General features: G+C 53.5%; 4 non-coding genes across 4 annotated transcripts; 3 read left to right on the top strand and 1 right to left on the bottom strand.

Moving 5' to 3' along the window:
* Positions 1-1,747: 1,747 nt before the first annotated feature.
* Trnaa-ugc (transfer RNA alanine (anticodon UGC)) lies at positions 1,748-1,819 on the bottom strand. Its single transcript has one exon. It is a non-coding gene; the product is annotated as a tRNA-Ala (tRNA).
* Positions 1,820-2,067: 248 nt separating this feature from the next.
* Positions 2,068-2,139, top strand: Trnad-guc (transfer RNA aspartic acid (anticodon GUC)). Its single transcript has one exon. It is a non-coding gene; the product is annotated as a tRNA-Asp (tRNA).
* A 2,504-nt stretch (positions 2,140-4,643) lies between these two features.
* Trnaf-gaa (transfer RNA phenylalanine (anticodon GAA)) lies at positions 4,644-4,716 on the top strand. The gene has a single exon. It is a non-coding gene; the product is annotated as a tRNA-Phe (tRNA).
* Positions 4,717-5,163: 447 nt separating this feature from the next.
* Positions 5,164-5,235, top strand: Trnad-guc (transfer RNA aspartic acid (anticodon GUC)). Its single transcript has one exon. It is a non-coding gene; the product is annotated as a tRNA-Asp (tRNA).
* The last annotated feature ends 1,432 nt before the right edge of the window (positions 5,236-6,667 follow it).

The raw sequence follows: 6,667 nt of genomic DNA, 5'->3' as shown, positions 1-6,667 counted from the left end.
TCTCCCAAGTCCTGGGAAGGGGACTTGGGTCAGTTGTTGGTCCTGGCAATTTCCTTTATCCAGTGAGTCAACTTGAAGGCCCTGGTTTCATATTTTTTTAATTTCGAAGCAGGGTCTCTCATGTAGCCCAGCCTGGCCTTGAGCACACTTTGTAGCTAGCTGGCCTTGAACTCATAATCCTCCTGCCTCCACCTCCCAAGAGCTAGGGTAACAGGTGTGTGCTACCACACTTGGCTCAGACCACCTTGGATCTTCCTGTCTCTATCTTCCAGGTGGTAAGGGAAGCGTGCTAGCACTGCTGGCCAGGACCATTTTCCCTTGAGCTTGGAGACTAACTCTTGGCCTCCTGGGGTACTTCACCGAATTCACCCCTTGAATCACCCTGCTTTATCCAGGAGTGTTCCCAAGCTGTTGGAGAGGTAGTTAGGAGACCTGGTCCTCCCACCTCCATGAATTAACTATCTTTTCTCAAACCTGCTCCAGTGATCAGCATTCAGGTGGTTATAGAGGCTTTTCCTGCTAACAGGAGAGATGCTCACCCTCTCAACCAGGCAGGAAAGTAATAGTTCCCAGCGCACTTAGAAGTTAAAGCACCAAGGACTGGCGTGGTAGCCCAGGGTACCAACCCCAGTGCCACATAAGCCAGACCGGGGTGGTTCACACCTGTAACCTCATCCTTGGAGAGGATAAAGAATTTAAGGATCAAGGCAGTCAATCCCCGAGGCTGGTGAACAGAGAGAGAACCAGGAGCCCCTCCACGTGTGCTAATGAGAAAGCATCTCAGCCCAGGCTAGCCTCAAACGCTCCTCGGGTGCTGGGATGACAGGCATCCGCCACCATGCCTGGCTTATCCATTCTCGGTAAGCGCTCTACAAACAGCTACACCCCAGCCATCAAGGAATATGTTGGGTGCTGTTCCGTGTAGGCATCCATGCTGTCGAAGTAGATAGAGGGTAGAAAGTCGGGGGTGCTACCCGTGAGTGACAAGCCTCGAAGTGGCAGAACAAACCTAAAGGGGATGACTATACAAAGCATGGGGCCCCCCGAGTTAGGCAATGTTACAGAATCGGCCAGTTTAACAACCCCCACCGCCAGCCTGCAAAACTTCACGTGACCGCCAGAAGGAGCCTTTAAAACACTGGTGATATAAAACCAAGTCCCTGTCCTCCGGCCTTCCGGGAGCTTCCAAACCTCAGTTCCACCTCGTTCTGTCCCCATCCATTAAAGTCCAGACACCAGGCAGCTTTCTGGCCCTTTCATCCCAAAGCTCTCGCTCCGCGCTCAGGGAATGTGCGTCCACCGGCTCCGGTTCATGCAGATCTCGTGGGTGTCCCCGCAGTTCTGTGCCTCCTTATGAAACATCCCTAGGGTTCCTTAGTGTTAGCCTCGAGCTGGAATTTGAGTTCCCGAAGGGCTGAGACTCTTTGCGTGGTCTTGGCAAGGTTACTGGGCTACTTGACAATCTGTTTGGACGCACGATGGGTGCACACTACGCGGCAATAGCCACTCAGGAGCTGCGCGTTACAGAACCTCCTTGGAAAGGCAAAATTTTTCTCCTACTCCATTCACAAGTAATTACGCGAATTGGCTTACAAACGTAGATTCCCGCTACCCGCGCAAAGCCGCTCCGTAGGGTCCTTCCTGGGGCACCGGCTCTCCACTTGATGCGGACGAAGGCCTTGGTCTCTAGTGTTGCTTTCTGACCTGTTTTACTAGAGGGGTTTAAAAAAATAAAATAAAGAAAAAGTGGAGATGCCGGGGATTGAACCCGGGGCCTCATACATGCAAAGCATGCGCTCTACCACTGAGCTACATCCCCTCGTTGTGGGGCGGGCTTTCCGGAACGGTGATAGCAATCAAGCATTGTCGCTGTAAAGTCTTCCATCTTGGCTGGTGATGTTGGTGTCATGAACTGAGGTCTCAGAAGGGAGGAAAAGAGAGAGGGAAAGAACCAGGGGAGGGATAGAGCAGGAGAGGAGGAATATGGAAGGGAGAAGAAACCGGGTACCTGCCACTGTGCGTTATTTGTCTATAGCCACTTGTCTGGAGAGACTGGAGCATCGTTCGTCCTCGTTAGTATAGTGGTGAGTATCCCCGCCTGTCACGCGGGAGACCGGGGTTCGATTCCCCGACGGGGAGGCCAAACGAAGGATTTTGCGTTTTAGAAATCCTGAGATTCCTGCACGGTGGATCTGAGCAACAGGGGTCTCAGGGAACTCCTGCGCGATGGACCTGAGCAATAGGGTCTCGGGGAACTGCCACCATCAACCGGATCCTTACGCCGTCCTCTGCCCAACCTTGCCCTCTACTGTCCTGAATTTTACAGGGCCTCCCCCCTCCTCCCCCCGAGTTCACTCGGGGTGGAGCGTGTGAGCATGGCTAAGGAGGAGGTCCGGCCCCTGGGCGTCTGGTTAACGCCAACTCCCAAGCCTGCCCACAGGGCTGCCTCTGCAAAGAGACCCCCGTCCTCCGTTTCCTCCCGATTTTCTTTCCCACCTTACTCCGTTTTTGTCGTGAAGATCGGTTTTATTTATTTTTACTTCTTTATTTTTAAAAGCCAAACGCTGTAAAAGCACGCGCTGAGAAGCGTAAAGCAGGTGCCCACTGCTCCGCAGGGTTTGGTTTTTTAATTCCTCCTTGGCCTGTAACCACGCCTTCAACTCCAGGAGCAATTCTCCTGCCTCAGCCTTCCCAGGGCTTAGCTTACAAAACTTCATCTCCTCCACTCCCATTTCTTTGTTATTGATTGATTGATTGATTGATTGATTGATTGATTGATTTATTTATTTATTATTTTATTTATTTATTTATTTATTTTGAGACAAGACTTTATGTACCCACACTGATTTTTGTTTTACATTTATTTTATTTTGTGTTTTGCCTGCGTGTATGTATGCGCACTGCGGACATGCCTGCTGTTCGGAGATGTCCGTCGAAGGGTCAGATCCCCTGAAACTGGAGTTGATGATTGCGAGCCACCTTGTGGGTGCTGGGAACCGAGCCAGCCTGAGCTAATAAGCGAGGTAAAGGCTATCCTGGACAACTGTCTCAAACTAAAAGGTCTGGGTGCAGAGTGTTTGCCCGCCAGTGAGGTGGGGGCGGGGCGGGAATAGGATTCCCGAAGGGAGCAAGACCTCCTGTTTCTTCTACATCATCCCCATACACGACAACCGAACCCGGTCTCAGCCCTGTGCAGGAAAACCCAGCGTGTGGATGGATAGGTACACTGTAGCCTGGCTGCGTGACCTCCAGAGCTGCCAAGCCATGACAAAACCCCAAAGGCGGGGAGCGTTAAACAACAGAAAGGTAAATCCTCCGGAACTAGGGGCTGCAAGCCCAAGGCAGTCTGTCTGTCTGTCTGTCTGTCTGTCTCTCTCTCTCTCTCTCCCCCCCCCCGTCTCTCTGTCTCTGTCCCTCTGTCTCTATCTGTGTCTCTCTCGTCTGTCTCTCTGTCTGTCTCTGTACTTCTGTCTCTCTCGGTCTCTCTGTCTCTCTCGGTCTCTCTGTCTCTCTTGGTCTCTCTGTCTCTCTCGGTCTTTCTGTCTCTCTGTCTCTGTTCCTCTGTCTCTGTCTCTGTCTGTCTGTCTCTCTCTCTCTCTGTCTCTCTTTCTCCTCTCCCAACTGCTCCTTCTCATACGACCCAAGACTTCCCACTTTCCACCATCAAGCCAACTAACTCTTGGGCATCCTCTTCACCCCTTCCTGCCCCCACCCCCAATCCCAGATCCAGGCTATCAACAAGGTCCCTTTCCGCCTGCTGAGCCCCCTCAATGTCCCTTTCTAGGCCTGCTTCTGCAGGCGTGGCCCAGACACCACAGCTCCGGGTTGGACCACCCCACCAGCCCTCACCCCTTCCGGATGTGGCTGCCTCGGCAGATCACTGGCCCATGCTCGCAGTAGCCGGGGAAGACCTTCTCAGGGGGCTTCCAGCTCTGCCCAACATCTATTCCCTTCTCCTGGCCTTCATTGCCCGCCTCTGGGGCCTCACTTCCTCCCCTTGGTCCCCAAGACAAGCCTTCCACTTCCTGCTCACCGCAGGGAAGGGAGCAGGCAGGACCCACCCATCCCCATCCTCACCTGTTCCGTTTCCCCGTGCTTCGAGGCTGAGCAAGTGTGCACAGGCACGGGGACCACGCTCGGAGGCCGGATCTGAGTCAGGTGTGGCCCTGCCCAGGGAGCATCAGTTACCCCTGGGTGCCTGGCAGCTAGCGGCCTGCATCCAGAGGTGACTCTGCTCCTTCTCCAAGAGGAGGGTGGGGAGCAGGAGTCGCAGAACTCCAAACCCAGAAGGGCTTATCCATGCGTTTGTTACGCGCTCAACAAACACTGAGTAAGCACCTACTAAGTGTCGCCTGTTCTGAGGGTCTTCCGCGGTGGCTGAGGTCAGCGTAGGTGTGTCCTTCCAGCTAATACACAGGGAAAACGATAAATACATTCAGTGTAGACCATAAAGTCCTGGGGGGGTCCCTGAAGGACCCTCGTAGATAGTGGCCTTAGAGGATGCGCGGGGACCATGGCACGCGAGTGACCCAAGAATGAGATTGGAAAACGTCCATTTCCAGGCTTCGGAGCTTGGAAAAGCCGAGGAAGCAAAGTTTTAGAAACGACAAGTAGAGGAGAAAAGGAAGGCACTGGCAACAGCCGCCGAAATAGCTCAGTTGGGAGAGCGTTAGACTGAAGATCTAAAGGTCCCTGGTTCGATCCCGGGTTTCGGCAGCTTTCCTTTTTCTTTTTTTTCTTCTGCATTACTTTCCAGTTTATGAAACGCTTTCGTTTTTTGTTTTTGTTTTTGTTTTTTTCCACAAAAGCCCCGAACATCCTGCACTGAAGCCCGGATTCTCTGGAAACTTCCCCGCCGCTCCTCTTTTGGGGGTGAATCGAAGTGGTTCCGAAAGCGCCTTCCCCTGAAGCGCGTATTCGTCCCTGAGATGTTTGTCGATGTCTGCCGGTGAACGCTTGGTGCTCATTTATTAATGCTTGCGGTCTGAATCCGGGCGGCAAAATATAAAACTTTATAAAAGAATATAAATATAAGGTGCGAGATGGGCATTTCAAGGACGAGATTCCATCAAATCGGATGTATTTATCTTTGTGTGGTTTTTTGTGTCACGGAATTCAAAGAGTCTTAAAGGACCCTCTTGCCAAGCCAGCAAACAGCTGTCTTCCTCGTTAGTATAGTGGTGAGTATCCCCGCCTGTCACGCGGGAGACCGGGGTTCGATTCCCCGACGGGGAGATTGGCGAGCATTTCTTTTTATTATCAATTCCTTTGTGTTTTTTTTTTGTTCGTCTTCCAACCGATTTAAATTTTTTTAACTCCCATGGACATACTTCACCCTGTCGCAGAAAAGTAAGTCCGACCCTCACTGCTGGGCTCCACCCTCTTGGACCTGAGCTCAGCCCGGGTGGCAGGTCCCCAGAAAGACCCTGCTCTTCCGCGGCTGTCCCCCGTGTCCCTGGTCCCCGCAGTCACAAGACGGAGGCCCAGACAGACCCTGCTCACGCTGCGACCCAGGCTGCCTCCTTTTGACTCCAGCCCCTGCCCACAACCTGCTGATGATGATGTCTGTGAACTGGGGACGTGTTCTTGTCCCCAGAGAATCGTGCATCCTCCCGAACTGTCGCCACCTTTCCGTTCGCCTGTTCCCTTGTGGGCCCCTTTAGAGGGGTTGGGGTGGTCCGTAAAAAAGGAGCCGATCGCGAGACCTGGGAAGGCCATTCCACGCTGAGGGGAACAGCGAGTGCAAACCGCCGTGGGGAGGACGGGGAGCGACCTCGGCTTGCTCCTTGAGCCTGGTTCAAAGTCGGTCATTCTTTTGTTTGCCCGGCTCTCTCCCAGGACCTCAGACCCAGAGGAGGAGGTTGTCCATGGACCCCTCTATTTCCTGTGAGCAATGCAGCCTCCAACCCCACCCCACTCCCACCCCCGTCCCGAGACCCAGGGCCAAGATGATGTGGGACTTCACACATGCGACAGGAGGATGACGGTGTAGGATGCAGCAGCCCTTTGCTGCAGTCCGCACCAGCGACGACCGCCACTCCTCATTGCTCGAGCCTGTACAGGCTCTGTCCTTGTTGTCTGTCCTAGAGAGCGGCAGGGTCTGTTAGTGTCTCCGTGTCTCACAGGAGGCTCAGAGAGGTCAGGCAATGCCCGCTGCTGTGCCCAGCGTTCTTGCAGACGACGTCATGCGCCAGCTGCTGTGAGTGCGTGGATGGGTATCAGTGTCAGGCAGATCCTCTGAGGGTACAGCGTCCACGCCGGAAGAGATAGGCAATCCCCGGGTGTAGCCCTGGAGGCTTGTGGCCTCTCCTCGCGGCTCCCAGGCAAAGAACAGCCCGACCCGCACCCACGACACTGTTCCCAGAGATGTTGCAGAGTTTTGAGTCCTTGCTCCAAATCTGAGCCCTAATTGTGGGGTCTGAAACTGTTTTTTTTTTTTTTTTTTTTTTTTTTTTTTGGTTTTTCGAGACAGGGTTTCTCTGTGTAGCTTTGCGCCTTTCCTGGAACTCACTTGGTAGCCCAGGCTGGCCTCGAACTCACAGAGATCCGCCTGGCTCTGCCTCCCGAGTGCTGGGATTAAAGGCGTGCGCCACCACCGCCCGGCGGGGTCTGAAACTGTAAGGCCGTTTTCATATCCAGAAAATTCTTCCAGGAGCGGGGTGGGTCA

The sequence above is a fragment of the Peromyscus eremicus genome, chromosome 23, assembly GCF_949786415.1.
Source record: "Peromyscus eremicus chromosome 23, PerEre_H2_v1, whole genome shotgun sequence".
NCBI classification, from domain to species: domain Eukaryota; kingdom Metazoa; phylum Chordata; class Mammalia; order Rodentia; family Cricetidae; genus Peromyscus; species Peromyscus eremicus.
Note: the sequence above shows the minus strand (reverse complement) of the source record. Positions and strands in the feature narration are given on the sequence as shown.